This window comes from Typopeltis vanoorti, chromosome 13, assembly GCF_054136105.1.
Source record: "Typopeltis vanoorti isolate ZY-2024b chromosome 13, IOZ_Tvanoo_1.0, whole genome shotgun sequence".
NCBI lineage: Eukaryota > Metazoa > Arthropoda > Arachnida > Uropygi > Thelyphonidae > Typopeltis > Typopeltis vanoorti.
The window spans coordinates 4,742,289-4,759,038 of NC_143561.1; the positions used below are offsets into that span (position 1 = coordinate 4,742,289).

General features: G+C 37.3%; 1 protein-coding gene across 4 annotated transcripts in view; it reads right to left on the reverse strand.

The window, feature by feature from the left end:
• The window catches only part of LOC150099898 (uncharacterized), a 127,163-nt gene extending 111,955 nt beyond the window's left edge, over window positions 1–15,208 (reverse strand). For 2 of the 4 annotated variants that reach the window (XM_090403075.1, XM_090403078.1), the window contains exon 1: window positions 15,110–15,208. The gene's annotated coding sequence lies outside the window, so the exon portion shown is untranslated. Of the gene's footprint in view, window positions 1–14,082; window positions 14,113–14,723; window positions 14,790–15,109 lie in introns of those variants that run through there. The other 2 variants (XM_090403076.1, XM_090403077.1) reach the window with 2 other exon arrangements.
• Between the last annotated feature and the right edge of the window lie 1,542 nt (window positions 15,209–16,750).

Consider the following 16,750-nt stretch of genomic DNA (forward strand, 5'->3'; position numbering starts at 1 on the left):
TCTGCAGATGAAAAATCATCAAATCCTTCTCTGCCAACTGCATGTGCTAATCTGATGATATTCCAATGATGGCTTCAATTCTGATAATGCCAACTTAGCAAGTTTGATACAATCCAGAATAGAAAATTTCTTCCTTATCTAGTTTATCCAAAATGTATTGGAATGTTCTTCATATTTAGTAAGTTTTGAAGGCAGCGATCACACCCTGGTCTAGTGGTTGTATTAAGGATATTGTATTAGGTGGCAGAAAACAAAATTACACATTTGGGGTGTTCTAAAACAGGATGGACAGGCACATTATCTATAATCAATAAAACTTTAAAGTCTAGATTTTTTTCCACAAATAGCATTTAACTTCTGGAACAAAACATTGATGGAACCATTCATTAAAAATTTCTTTTGTAACCCAACCTTTTTTTATTTGCCTTCCAGTGCACTGGTAACGTATTAAAATCCACACCTTTCATTGCCTATGGTCTTAAGGATCGATTAATGAGTAATGGTTTTAATATATGATCTCCTGAAGCATTACTACAAAATAATAGAGTCACACGATCCGTAGCTGCTTTAAAGCCACCAACACTTTTTTTGTGATTTCGCAATATAAGTTCTACTTAGCATTTGTCTACATTCTGTAGCTAGAGTAATCCTTGATATTTAAAACATCGAAGGGGGGGGGGGTCCCCATAATTTAAGTATATATGTACCATACTAGGAAATGATAATTATAATGGAAATACCTTTTTTAACAGAACTGAATTCGAAAAGAAATTTTAAAAATAAGCACCATTTGAACAGCATTAAATCAAAATATACAGTGTAAAAATATAATTGCTTGGGTTTTTTAAACCATGTTATTTTGAAATTGTGTAAAAGAAAGCTGTGTAAAAAGAGAATTAGCTGTATATATATATAAAATTGATTTAAAAAAATAGAAAAAATCCTTAGCCTACCCACAATACCCAATGTACTATACAATTGCAAATAACCTTTTGTGGGTGGGAGCAACTTAAAAAAAAAAAATATATATATATATATATATATATATACATATTTTGATTCACATATCCTGAATCACTGTCATTGTAAAACAGTTGGAATCAAAAAAATTAAACAATGAAGGTGTATGGAGAATGGAATCTCTCGTTATATGCAATCGCAAGACAGCCAGGTAAAAAATGATACTATTAGGATCATTTTTATCCTAATAGTATAAAAAGTTGTATAGCATTTAATACAATTTAATTAAATTGTATTAAATACAATTTAATTAAATATCAAATTAATGTCCATTATACTGGACATTAATATGTCCAGAATAATACTGGATATATTAATGTTATTATAGTTAATAACCATACTGTTATTAACTATAATAACAGTATAGTTATTAATAATAATTTTTAATAAATATTTTGATTTCAAACTGTGTTATGCTGATGATGATCCACAGTCCATGAATTGAAATATTCATAATTAAACCATCTCAATTAACTAGTTTCAACTGTGACTAGGAGTTAGTTATTCAGGATGAATAATACACAGTCATCTCTTAATAAATGTGTTACTGAACAAAGCCTCACTTTATTAATGATCTTCATGCAAGGATAACAATGATCACTGCTGCAACTCAAATATAACTGCAGAAGAGTATTTCAAAATCGTGCTATTCTTTGTGTCCAGAATAATACTGGATATATTAAAAGTTAACATTCGTACAATTAAATATGCTAGATCGTGAATAAATTCTCTCTGTTGAATTTTGCAGATTATTTATTTTTATATTATAAGCTAAAGAGAGGTATGAACAACAGTTAGCTAATGAAGCCAAAAAGAATCCTAAGGAGTTCTTTTGATATGTAGCCAGCAAAAGAAAGAATGATTATGGAAGGATGACATTGATTGGAGAAAATGGTACAAAGACAGCTGTTGCAGAATGTGGGGTGGAGATACTTAATGAGCAGTTCATAAAGATCTTTCAATCTTGTGAATGTGACTTCATGGAGAGATTGAGAGCAGTTGATGATAGGGAGGAGCGACTGACTATAAGTGAGCAAGAGGTGTTTGAGGAGTTGAATAAACTAGATGTAAATAAGGCTGTGGGACTTGATAATATATCACCGTGTATTCTGAAGGAATGTGCCAGGGAGTTGACACCTGCCTTGACATATATATTAATACGAGTCTTGAACTTGGTCAAGTTCCTAAGGAGGGCAAGATTGTGCCACTTCATAAAGGAGGTGATCGAACTCAAGCATCAAATTATTGGCCTATCTGTGTGTCAGGCCTATCTATTGTGGTTAAGTTGTTGGAGAAGCTTGTCAGAACTAGGATCCAGAGTTGGGATGACAACAATGGTATTATCTTTGATGGACAGCATGGATTTGCTAAAGGGAGGTCATGTTTTAGTAATCTACTTATTACAATAAAGTGACTGCTTCCTTGGACAGAGGAGAAGGATACACAATAATATATTTCGATTTTGCAAAGGCTTTTGATAGAGTACCTCATGATAAGTTGACAGTCAAACTAGAGCAGATGGGGTTTGGATATTAGATTAGTGCATTGGATTGGAGACTGGCTATCTGATAGGTATCAATAAGTTGTGTATGGGGGGTGCGATATCCAGGAAAAGGAAAGTCGCTAGCGGAGTGCCTCAGGGGTCTGTTTTAGGGCCATTACTGTTTAACTTGTATATTAATGATATTGGCAAAGATTTGGATGGAGATATTCAGTTGTTTGCAGATGATGCAAAGTTGGGACGAACCATAAAGAGTAGTGAAGATGTTGTGGCCTTACAAGAAGACTTGAATAAATTGAGTGATTGGGCACGGAAATGGGGATGCAAGTTCAATGTTGCAAAATGTAAGGTTTTAAAATTTGGAAAACAAAGATGGGATGCAGAATTTATGCTTGGTGAGAATATATTGTTGGAGGTAGAGGAAATAAGAGATCTGGTGGTGATAGTGGATAAGGATCTAAAATTTAGGGGACACATCGCCACAATTGTGAAGACAACACAAAAGCTTCTGGGAATGATGCGGAGAACACTGACGTGTAGAAGTAGGGAGATTCTTGTTCCATTGTATAAGGCTTTGATTAGGCCACACATGGACTATTGTGCCCAGATTTGGTCACCGGATTTTCAGAAGGATTAAGAGATGTTGGAAAGGGTCCAAAGGAGACTGACTAAGGTAGTTTCTGACCTCTGGAATGTCGAATATGAGGAAAGATTGAGAAGATGTAATTTGCAGAGTCTGGTGGACAAGAGGAAGAGGGGTGATATGATAGAGACCTACAAGTTGGTAAGGGGTTGTTATATGATCAGTGGTGGAGAAGTTCTACAGAGAATAGTGAGAGATCAGGGGAGAACCAGAGGTTATCCTTGGAAACTGTATAAAGAAGGTGTGAGTAGGGGAGCAAGAGGCAGGTTTTTTTCATGCAGAGTTGTGAATGATTGGAATACCTTGCCTGAGAGTGTGGTGTATGCAAGGAGTTTGAGTGTGTTTAAGGCTCGGTATGATGAGATGTGTGTGTGATAAAAGGACCTCCCAGATGAGTCTTTGACTCCATGAGGTCTTGGGGCAATAATAATAATAATAAAATCTAAGTATACCACTCTGTATCCCTCTCCTCTGTCCAAGGAATCATCACCTTATTGTAATAAGTAAGTAGATTAAAACATGACCTTCTTTTAGCAAATCCATGTTGTCCATCAAAGATAATACCATTGTCATCAACCCACTTATGGATCCTAGTTCTCACCAGCTTCTCCAACAACTTAACAACACCTGACACACAGATAGGCCTAGTTTGTATTATTGCCACACAAACAGGAGGAAGAGAGGGGGATAGGATGAGACATTTAACTTAGCAAAGGGTTGTTACATGTTAATGTGGAAGAAATTTTTTGCAGAATGGGGGAAGGGGGATAGAACAAGGAGCCATACCTGGAAATTGTATAAAGAGGGTGTGAGCAGGGGAAAATAAGGAGTAGGTTCTTTGCATGGAGAGTGGCTGGTCAGTAGAATGCTTTGCCTGGCACTGTGGTGAATACAGATACACTGAATGAAATTAAAGCACAGTTTGATGGGATTTGTGTGCAACAGTGTTTGCCTTTTGTGATGAGTTTTTAGACTTCATGGAGGTCTGGTGTTAATAATAATAATAACATAGGTGGACAGAAAACAAAAAATAATGAGAAGTTATTTCAGTAAAATGGAAGATGAAATACATATGGATGTTGACCAGCAGCTGTACATGTTCTTATGATACATCCTGCAAAATTTTGACATAATCTGTATCAACTATTGCTCTACCCAACTTTATTGCAGGCCTGGTGGGCCGAGTGGTCAGCGTATCCGCTCTCCAGCCAAAAGGCTGCAGGTTCGAATCCTGCCATGGACATGGATGTTTGTGTTGTCTGTGGAAATACCAGTGGCGGTAGATGGCATTGGTATAGTTGCAGTCAGTTGGTTGATTGATTAGTTGAGACAGAGTTGTAGAGTAGGTACCCTCCCTCAATGAGTCTTTGGACTCCCTGGAAGTGTCAAATAATAATAATAATAAAATAATAATCAGTTATTAACCGTCCAAATGCCCATATGGATAAATTTCATCAATTCATTTTTGTTTCGTATCCATGTTATTTCAACAGTATCCAAATGATATTTCAATGGACATTTTGCATCCATGTAATTATTATTATTATTATTATTATTCCGGGCAACTCCAAGGAGTAGACAGACTAATCGAGGGAGGCCCTAACATCATGTCAAGAACAACTATTCGACATTCACACAGTATCTATAATACCTTGCCTTGAACTCATTCACGGTCGTAGCACCCACCACAGACTCTGGCAGCTTATTCCACTCATTCACCACTCTCCAAGTAAAAAACCCAGCTCAAACACCCTTGTTAACCACATTCTTGCCCAGCTTCCATGCATAACCCCTAGTCCTCCCACCACCAGTCCTATTTTCAAAAATATCTTCTGGATTAATCTTATAGTAACCCTTCAGTAATTTGAATGTCTCAATCATATCACCCCTTTTCTGTCTATCGACCAATTTTTGCAATCCACAAATCTTCAGCCTATTCTCATAAGGTTCATTCCACAGACCTGCTATCATCTTGGTCACTCGTCTCTGGATCCTCTCCGCTTCCTCCCCATCACGAAGAAACCCTTGCACCCATAACTGGGCACAGTAGTTCAGATGGGATCTTATCAAGGCTCGATACAGAAGAACAATAACTTGTTTGTCTCTGCATGTTAAAGTATTTTTCAGAAGCCAAGTGATTTGATGAGCTGATTTAGCCACTTTTGCAATGTGCCCCCTAAACTTCGATTCCCTATTCACCAACACTCCCAAATCCCTGGCCTCATCAATCTCCTGGAGTACGGTTCCACCAATGTGATATACTGCTGCTATTCTTTTCACCCCAAAATGCATAACCTTACACTTTGCCACATTAAATTGACATCCATTTTCCCTAGCCCAGTCCTCCAAACTATCCAAATGATCCTGCAAAATTTTCACATCCTGTACACTCACAATTGCTCTACCCAACTTTGAGTCATCAGCAAACAAGTGAACACTTCTTCTCAGCTCCTTTCCTATATCGTTAATGAACAAATTGAAAAGTAGTGGTCCAAGAACAGAGCCCTGCAGCACATCACTAGTCACAAGCCATCTTTTAGACTCAACTCCTGAATAAACCACTCTCTGGTATCTCTCCATCAACCACCCTCCTATCCATCACACCAACCCTATATCCATCCCCATCTGCTCCAGTTTACTGATTAGGGTTCCGTGTGGTATCCTGTCAAAAGCCTTGGCATGGTCCAGTAGAATCACTGTAAACCCATTACCCTTATCCAGTTCAGCCGTCACTGTGTTATAAAACGTGAGCAAGTTACTGAGGCATGATCTACCCTTCACAAAACCATGTTGTCCCCCATAAAATATCCCATTTTCATCTATCCAATCCTGTATTCTTTTCTTGACTAATTTCTCTAAGACCTTGACAACGATTCCTGAAATGCTAATCGGTCGGTAATTTACAACAACAGTCTTGGATCCTCCTTTATGCAGTGGAACTATTTTCCCTTCTTTCCACCCCCTCGGGACTAACCCAGACCCGAGACTCAAATTAAACAAAATGGTCAAGGGTACTGACAATTCTTTAGCCGTTTCTCGTATGACACGAGCTGGTATACCATCCAATCCCACAGATGTATTGACATTGAGGTTATGCAATAGACTACTCACCTCCACTTCATTCACCACAATTCCCGTATAATCTACTGGTTCATTAATTTCTGCAATGTCACCACCTGGATGATATAATCTTGCAAAGTGCTCATTCAGTAACTCAACTATATCAACTGATTCAGTTACCTCCCTACCATCGGCATTCTTTAAAATCATGCTGTCATATACATTTTTCCTTTTACTTGCAACATATCGAAAAAACTGTTTAGGATTCTCTTTAGCCTGCATGGCCAATGTTCTTTCGTAATCCTTTTTTGCTTTTCTTACCCACACTTGTTACCCTTCTGGCCTGCGCTTTATACCATTCATGTGCCTGTAATTATTGACAGTTAAACAGGGGTAATCATTATTCTTGTGCATATATGTGTGTGTCTGGTTATTCAGCCAGATGATAAGTTATGTTAAAGACTAATATGCATATATTATTATTGTATAATATATAAAGTACTGATGAACAAGATATTGCAGCGAGTTATATAAAAATCAACTACATGATACTGCAACAGAAGTAATCAGAGAACTAAAAGCAATCTCTCCACCGGCAGAGATCTTTGAAAATGACATCTTGGAAGAGGAGGTGAATAAGGCTATTAAACATCTCAAGAACAACAAGAGTCCTGGAAATGACAACATAATAGGCGAGATGCTAAAATATGGGGAGAAATCAGTTGTAAAAGTGAAAAGAGCCGATTTTTTCCACCCCCGAAGAGTGGAAAAAATCGGTCTTGGTTGTTCTTCATAAGAAAGGCAGTGCTTTAGAATGCACCAATTACAGAACTATTGCATTAATGAGTCATTTTGACAAAGTGCTAATGAAAATACTAACAGAACACCTTAAGGATCATATGGAGGTACATCTTCCGGATGAGCAAGCTGGATTTCGACAAGATCGAAGTACAGTTCAACAAATACTCGCACTAAGATTAATAGCAGAGAAAGCTTGAAGAAAGAACAAAAAGATTTATTGCTGTTTCGTGGACTTCCAAAAAGCATTTGATAATATCGACCAAAATATAACATGGGCTGTCTTGGAATCCTATGGTGTGGACAATAAATTGATCCGCCTGCTGAAAGATATAAAAGCCAAACACAAGCAAAAATCAGAATAGCAGGTGAGACTGGAGATTCGTTTGCCACTAGTCAAGGCACAAGACAAGGGGACCTAATATCACCAATCATGAGGAAATCTACAGACGAATACAACCAAAAAGAAAACCTGATCCAGAAAATAATCAAAAGGAAATTACGTCTATTTGGTCATATATGTAGAATGAATGATGAGAGAAAATTAAAAACTTGCTGTTTGGAATGATTGAAGGAAAGAACAAAAGATCAAGACCAAACAGAGAATGAGGCGATGACATCGTCAAATGGTGCGGAAACTCTATACACAAAATGAGTCATCTTGCACAAAACAGAATGCAATGGAAGAATCATATCAAGATGGCAGCAGACACCTACAGGCATTGGACCCATGGTTGTTGTTGATGATGATGATGTCCTAATGGAGTCAAAGAACTCATTGCAGGGGGTCTATACTCTCTCACGAAAAAGATCACTGAACCGTGCCTTAAACTTGTTCACAGTTTCAGCACTTACCACACTCTAGGCAATGCATTCCACTCACCAGTCACCTTTCCATGCAAAGGACTTTCTTCTCACTCTCCCCTGCTCACACCTTATACTCCTTATACAGCTTCCAAGGCTGACCTCATGTTCTATCCTAGTCTCCCTCTATTCTATGAAATATCTCCTCCATATTCCTCCATACAATCCATTAAGCCTCCAACATGATGTCCATATTATCTCGTAACAACTCCACATCAACTTATATGCCTCAATCATATTTTTATCCTTCTTCTATTCACAAGGCTCTACAACTTGCATAGCTTCAATCTCTCCTCATATTTGACATTCCATAGTCCTGACACTGACTTAGTAAACCTGCTCTGGATCCTCTCCAATACATCCACAAAACTAGACAACCAAATGTGCACAGCAGTCCATATGTGGCCTTATGAAAGCCTTATACAAAGAAACCATAACCTCTTTGCTTCCGCATGCCAACGTCCTTCTTATTATTGCCATAAACCATTGGATTATTATTATAATTTTAGCAATGTGAACTTCAAGTCTGTGTTAACCATCACTCCTAGATTTCTCATCTATTCCACATCCTTCAAACTTTCCCCAAATTTCAATTTCTTTCCCCAAAATTTCCCCATTCAGGACTATACAATGTTGGTTATGAGGATCAGCTGAGGGAATGTGGTCTGCAGAGTTTGGTAGATAGAAGAAGGAGAGGTGATATGATTGAAACTTTTAAATGTTGAGAGGTAGTTATAGGGTTGACAGTGGGGAGTTCTTTTGCTTGGTGTAACAGGGGAAGGAGCGAGGACAAGGAGACATCCCTAGAAATTACAAAAGGAAGCTGTGAACAAGAGCGTGAGGAGTGGTTTCTTTGCATGGAGGGCGATTGAACCAAGGAATGCATTGCCTGATAGAATGGTGAGCGCATGAACAGTCAATGAGTTCAAGGAGTGGCATGATAGACTATGTATTTTCTAGGAAGGACCTCCCATGATGAGTCTTTTGACTCCATGGAGGCTTGAATCATAATAATAATAATTAATTGTATACCCTGCATCCTAACCTTGCCTACCAAATTTCAGAGCCTTGAACTTTGCAAAACTGAAATGATAGCTCCACTCACTTGCCCAATCACACTGTCTATTGAGATCTGCCTGCAAGGCATCTCTTCTACTTCTCATAGCTCTTCTTAACTTTGCATCATCAGCACACAGCTCCACATCTCCAGATAAGCCAGTCAAAATGTCATGAATGTAAAAGTTAAACAAAACTGGTCCCAGAACAGATCCCTGTGGCACTCCACTAGTGACATTACTCTTTTGGTATACCACTCCTCCTTACAATACCTGCTGATACCTATCTCACAGACAATCAGCTATCCAACTCACTAGTCTGTTATCTCATCAATTTCAATTTAGCTACTAGCTTGTCATGAGGTAGTCCTTTAAAAGTCTTTGAAAAATGCAAGTATAACACTGTATATTCATCTCCTTTATCCAGTGAATTTGTCACCTTGTTGTAATAGGTAAGCAGAATGCTAAAGCATGACCTCCCCCTAACCAACTCATCCTGACCATTATAAAGAATACTGCTATTATCAACCCATTTCTGAATCCTAGTCTTCACCAACTTCTCTAACACCTTAACAACTCCAGATACACAGACTGGACTATAATTTGTAGCTTCAGTCTTATTCCCTCTTCCCTTAGTGAAGTGGAATAATTTTTCCCAAATTCCATTTCTTTGGGATTTGGAACTCGCTATATTGCAAGATTAATGGTAAACAGGTGTGCCAAAGGTACCGTTAATTCCCTAGAGCCTTACTTCAAGACATGGTGATATATTGTCAATTCCTACTGCCTTATTAATATTAAGTTTACTTAATTCCTCACATACCTCCTGTTCATAGAGCCTCCATAGCTCAGCCAGTATAGATGAAGCCCTCTGGTCAGAAAGACCTGGGTTCGATTCCTGTCTATGTGAGGAACCTTTATCTGGTCTCTCTTTCGACTAAAGGTAAGTTAGCCAGTCTCACACACACACAGTGGTAGATGGTTATTTCTCCTGGAAACTCAGATTTTTCATACCTCAGAACAGGCAAATCAGCCCCGTGAACACACACACACATAGATATAGTCAAAAATACATAGAAGTCCCTCATTGGAGGGCACAACCTCAATCGGTCCTAAGAGACAGATGAGGAAAATTGGAACACAACAACGTACCTCCTGTTCGTTCACCATCACTCTTCTGCCACACCTTTAACACTCCAGCTTCTTGCGATGTTACTTTCACAAGAATGAAATACACTGATAAACTGCTCCTTCAATACTTCTATGTCCACTTCATTGGTTACCAATCTTCCAGTGTCATCAACTAGCATCATTCTTCCATAGTTATTTCTTCTTCTAATTACCACATATTGAAAGAACTCACTAATTTTTTTTCCTTAGCTTCAATTCTTATACTGCACTTTGGCTGTCTTTACCAACGAGTCACCTTTCTGGCCTGTTCCTTGTACTCTTCATTCAACAAATTATTACCAACATTCATCATGGTTGCCTCCACAGTGCAGATGTGTTCTTCTTGCAGATTTCATGCTTAATCTCTTCCTTCATCCATTTTTACTCCTACTTTCTTTAGCCTCTTCACCTTTACAATACACTCAGACACTGCCACTGTTAAATAGCTCTTGATCAATGCTCAAGCAGCATCTGTCTGCTTTCCATACTATAACACCCAGTTTTCTCCTAAGATTTTCATAATCACCAGCTTTCTAGTATCTCTCTTTCACTGTAGTAACTCATATAAGAACTTCACAGAAGTTCTGATATGATTGTTCTACTTCACAAAGGGAGGGGTGGGGATCACTAGGCTTGGTGATTCCCCCCCCCTTTGTGAAGTAGAACAATTTTTCCAACCTTCCAATCCTTTGGCACTTGGTATACTGTCAAGTCCTACTACCTTATTAACCTGAAATTTACTTAATTCTTCATATACCTCCTGCTCATTCACCATCAGTCCCTCTTCCATCGTATCCTCTACACTCCAACATTGTAAAGTGGAACCATTTTTCCCATCTTCATTCCTTTGGGAAATGTTTAACAAGAGTCTTGCAACAGAGCAAATGAGCAGTATTCCTTTGAGACACTTGACAGTGTCTCGAAGAATGCTGTAGGGAATTAACAGTACCTTTGGCCTCAAGTCGTAGAGCACTCCTTCAAGACAGAAGTGTTGCAAATTATAGGCCAATCAGCATTTCAGAAGTGGTGGTTAAAGTGTTGGAGAAATTAGTTGAAAGACAGAATTCAGGACAGGGGAGAGAGAGAGGAATATGGTACTCTATAAGGGACAAAACAGCTTTGTGAAGAGTGAGTCTTGCTTTAGAAATATGACTACTTTTTACTAAGTGGTATTGCTAGACTTTGCAAAAGCATTTGACAAGATTCCAAATAGAACTTGATTGCATAAATTGGAGCAAATTGGGATGGATATGAATCTGGTAATTTGGATAAGAGAGTGGGTGATGGATAAATATCAAAGAGTGGTTTATGGAGGAGTTGAGTCCATTAGAAGACAAGTGACTAGTGTATACAACAGGGCTCAGCATTCGTCCTCTGTTGTTTAATTTGTATATCAATGATACAGGAAATGATCCGACAGAAAATATTTCCTGTCAGATCAAATGGTAAATGAAGCGCAGATCCCGAAGGAAAACTTCAACAGACTAGAGTATGGGCAAAGGTAAATGGTTGCCAGTTTAATGTGACAAAGTGTAACGTGATGCATTATGGGAAGTGATCAGAAGCTCTGTACTATATTGATAGAACTCAATGGCAGGAAATTGATGAGGCCAGGGACTTGGGTGGCTTATAGATAGCTGAAGTTTAGAAAGCATATTATTATTATTATGTGACACCTCCAGAGAGTCCAAAGACTCATCGAGGGAGAGACTCATCGAGTTCGATGCCAACAGCATCGAACGATTGAACCCTTCCAACTACTAACCGTACTCAAACTTGCTTAACATTTTTCGTGAGCCATTAGTAGCTGAGGCTCTACCAATCGACCAAACTTTGCTGGCCTTGTGAAGGTAACCAAAGCAGCACTTAGATTACACAGTTTTTGAAGAATACACTAACAAGTAGAGATAGAGAGGTTATTGTTCCACTATATAAGGCTACATCTGGACTACTGTGCACAGATCTGGACTCCCAGATTCCATGGTGACGAAGTTATGGAGAGAATACAGATACAGAGTGACAAAGATTGTGGCAGATCTGTGGAATGCTCTTTATGAGAACAGGTTGACAGTCTGTAGGCTTCAAGAATTGACATTTAAGTTATTAAAAAATTTTTATAGGATTGACACTGAAGACTGTTTTCAGTACATGGCAAGAAGGAAGAGAAAAAGGAGTCATCACTGGAAGTTGTATAAGAGTGTGGTTAACAATGACATGTTAGGACTAGGTTTCTTGCTTGGAGGGTGGTGAATGGGTGGAGTAGGTTGCCAGAGGTGATTGCAAGTGCCTCATCAGTGAATAAGTTTAAGGCGAGATATGATAGGTATTATGTGAATAATGGCTAGTGTGTGAATAATGGATCTCCTGTGATGAGTCTTCTGACTCCATGGAGATACCTGTATAATAATATGCTTTATAATATGACTAATCACACTCTGAGGACATTCTCATCTACTTCATTCTAATTACTATACCCTGAATTTCACATTGTGTGCATGCTCTCTCTTCACATTTCACTCCTCCATTTCTTCCTTCTCGTGCATCCTTTCATTCTGCCTGCCATAATCACTCTCTTTCACTTGTGTATTTAATATAATTCTATAATAGCATCTCTCATCCTTATGCATACTTATAACAGTCAATCTTCAAAAAAGTCTACCATCAAACATGAAGACCATGTCTTAAACCATTCCAACTTCTCTTCAGTTCAATCCATACATTTCATAAAAATGCATGTTTTGTCTCACATAGCTCAGAAAGCATGCCATTCATTATCTCTACTACTCACTTTCTCAACTAATTATTGTCATACATGGACATCATGCTAACCACTTTCTTCCATTGATGTTATTCTTCTTCCCCTGCTCAATAACTTTCTCAAATCCCTTTCATCCTAGTTTTCATTACATTTCAAGTCTTTAGTACCCACAATCACCACAACTCTGATGTTGATTTCCTTCCACACAAACTTCACTACTACATGGAAAAGAAATCTTATGGATTTTTTTTTTTTTTTTTTTAAATCTCTGATAATACAGTTTTCTTATACAGCCAACCAATCAACCTTTGAAACTTCCTTTTCCATGTTAGTTTTCATTTTTCACTCATATCAACTAGCTACTTCATCAAAAACCCAAATTCATCCTTCACATAATTAATTTCATATTTCATTCTTCCTGACTTTTGTGTTAGTTGTTTTTCCAATCTGCATTCATTGACACAGTTTCATCCCTTTTTTCTTTTCCATACTCTTGATATGGTTCTAGGAAAGGTTTTTTTCATACTCTTGATATGGTTCTACGAAAGGTCTTTAAAAGAAATTTAACACTGTTATTTAAATTGTTATTCTCATTTACATACCAACTGCCATGTCTATACTATGAAAGTAGAAGACAGTAAATTATATTACATCAATAATAAGCTCGATATTGCATATGGGTCAAAGCTGGATGACTAGAAGGAGAAAGGAGACCTCCACATAGTCAAAAAAGAACATGAACTTGCCAGAGCTTCCTGCCAATGTCTAATTTTCTCATCCTCTCAAAGTGATGATGTTGAGTATTCAATTTCATATTAAACATAAAAGGCTGGGTTGGCAGAGGTTGGGCCAGAAGATGGATTATAAAATAAATACCACTTTGATATTGGAGTTACTGAAATGAAAAGGATAAATGGGAGTAGGATCGTTTTACATAAGTTAAGTAAAAAAAAAAGATAGTGAGCTTATATTTGTAAAACACTCTTGTTAGTCAAGGCTCCTTGAAATCAATGAAAAAGTTATATATCAAGAAGAGAAAAAATACACATATATATATATATATGAAGAGTAAATATGTGTGTATGTAAAGGCCTCAATTTTGAATATTCAGTCACATGTGGAACTAAACAACTGTGATCCAAAGCAAATTTTTATATAATGAATTAAATAATATAAACACTAAGTGGTAAGCATAGTCTTCTCAGCAACCGACCTAATCTTTTCTGGGCTGTTATATATAGCAATCTTTATCAATGATTAGTCTTAAGATGCTGTGGAGGGCCTTTCATATGTTTGTCAGCCTGGATGGTGGCAGACTGGTTTGTGTATTTGCTCTCCAATAACAGGCTGTGAATTTGAATCTCATAGTGAGCATGGATGCTTGTGAATTTCTTTAAGTTGGGAATGAATTTCATTGCTGGTGTGAGAAAAACAACTAACTTATCAGACCTGAAATGGCTTAAAAAGTACTATATTTGGTCCCTAAAGCACGATTTCGATTATGTAAAAAATAAATAATACAAAAATATAACACCCCCCCGTTTCCTAACCCCCCCCCCTTCAACAGGTTAAACAGCAGAAGTATGGAGAACGAAGACATCCTAACATCCTCTATTAGTCTGCATATATTTACCCTAAAATATACTTATAATACCCTATAAATTCTTGCGTAAAAAGCCAATGTATTTAAAATAAGGACACTCCTAAACGAAAACAGACAAAAATAGCTGTAAAAATAATACAAAAATAAATAAATAAAATACAAAAATTTAAATTTATGTATTTCAATGAATGAGAATATTTGAAGAGAGAAAGCAATCGGCGAACAACAAATATGGAGGAAACATAACCCACTTCACAAAGGGTAGAAGGCAGACCAAACATGGAGATTTGACAAGCAATCCCCCAACATACTATTATACTACTTGTTTAAAAGCTTTCTTGGGTCTGAGAATATAACATCATGGTCTTTTCTTATAATATAAATAAGCTTTGCCAAAAAAAAAAAAACTCCAATTAAAAAATAAAAATGCAAACCAAGACGCGATTTATCTTAATATATCAAACATAACGACTAATATTGTTGTCAAAAACTATTATAAAGTTTTGGCAATCTAGAATTTGTATAACTAATGTTTTACTAATTATACAGTGTCAAAAGTTATTAACATTTAAGTAAATATGACCAACAGTTAAAAGGCACCCACAAATTTGTAATAATACCGAAATATAACATTCACCTTATTGATCGCGAAGCATAGTAGACGCTACTCAAAATCGTAGGGAGTTTAATTAAAATTGCTACAGTCATTCACAAAAGTCAACATACAATCTTAAAAACAACATTTATACTGTACGGGGGACAGCATAGCTTTGTGAAGGTTAGAGCATGCCTCAGTAACTTGCTCAAGTTTTATAACAAGGTGAGGGATAAGACTAATGGGTTTACAGTGATACTGCTGGACCTGGCAAAGGCGTTTGACAGATTACCACATGGAATTCTAATCCGTAAACCACAACATATGGGAATGGATATAGGATTGGTGAGATGGATAGGTGGGCGGTTGATGGAGAGATATCGAAGAATAGTTTATTCAGAAGTAGAGTCCAAAAGACGGCCTGTGACTAGTGGTGTGCCGCAGAGTTCTGTTCTTGGACCACTGCTGTTTAAGTTGTTCATTAACGATATAGGGAAGGATCTAAGAGGAACAGTTCATTTGTTCGCTGATGACGCAAAGTTGGGTAGGGCGATAGTGAATGCAGAAGATGTCAAAATCTTGCAGGATGACTTGGATAGATTGGAGTTCTGGGCTAAGAAGAATGGATGTCAATTTAATGGGCCAAAATGTAAGGTTATGCATTTTGGGGTGAAAAGATTAGCAGCAGTATACCACATTGGTGGAACTGTACTCCAGGAGATTTAAGAGGCCAGGGACTTGGGAGTGTTGGTGGATAGGGAGATGGAGTTTAGGGGACACATTGCAAAAGTAGCTAAATCAGCTCATCAGCTCACTTGGTTGTTGAAAAATACCTTGACGAGCAGAGACAAGCAAGTTATTGTACCTCTGTACCGAGCCCTGATAAGACCTCATCTCGACTACTGTGCCCAGATTTGGTCACCTAGGTTCCTTCTTGATGGTGAGGAGGTGGAAAGGATCCAGAGACGAGTGACTAAGATGATAGCTGGTCTATGGAATGAACAACATGAGAACAGGTTGAAGATTTGTCGGTTGCAGAAATTGGTTGATAGGCGGAAAAGGGGAGATATGATTGAGACATTCAAATTGCCAAAGGGTTTCTATAGGTTTAATTCAGAGGATATTTTTGAGATCAGGATTGGTGGTGGGAGAACTAGGGGACACCTATGGAAGCTGGGCAAGAGTGTGGTTAGCAGGGGTGTTAGAGCTGGGTTCTTTACTTTTAGAGTGGTAAATGAGTGGAATAAGCTGCCAGAGTCTGTTGTGGGTGCTATGACGGTGAGTGAGTTCAAGGCAAGGTATGATAGATACTGTGAGAATGTCGTATAGTTGTGTGGACATGATGTTTAGAGCCTCCATCGATGAGTCTAAGGACTCCCTAGAGTCGCCCGTAATAATAATAATAATAATAATAATTGGTTGTTGAAAAATTATTATTATAATAATAATAATAATTATTATTATTATTATTATTATTATTATTATTATTATTATTATTATTATTATTATTATTATTATTATTATTATTGTTATTATTATTATTATTATTATTATTATTATTATTATTATAAAAACTATAAGGGTTTGAGAAATGATACATTTGTTACAGTAAAAGATTAAGTATATTCAGATGTGTATGTCTAAGAAAAGGAGAAAAATAGCAAGCTAATCTACAAGAAATAT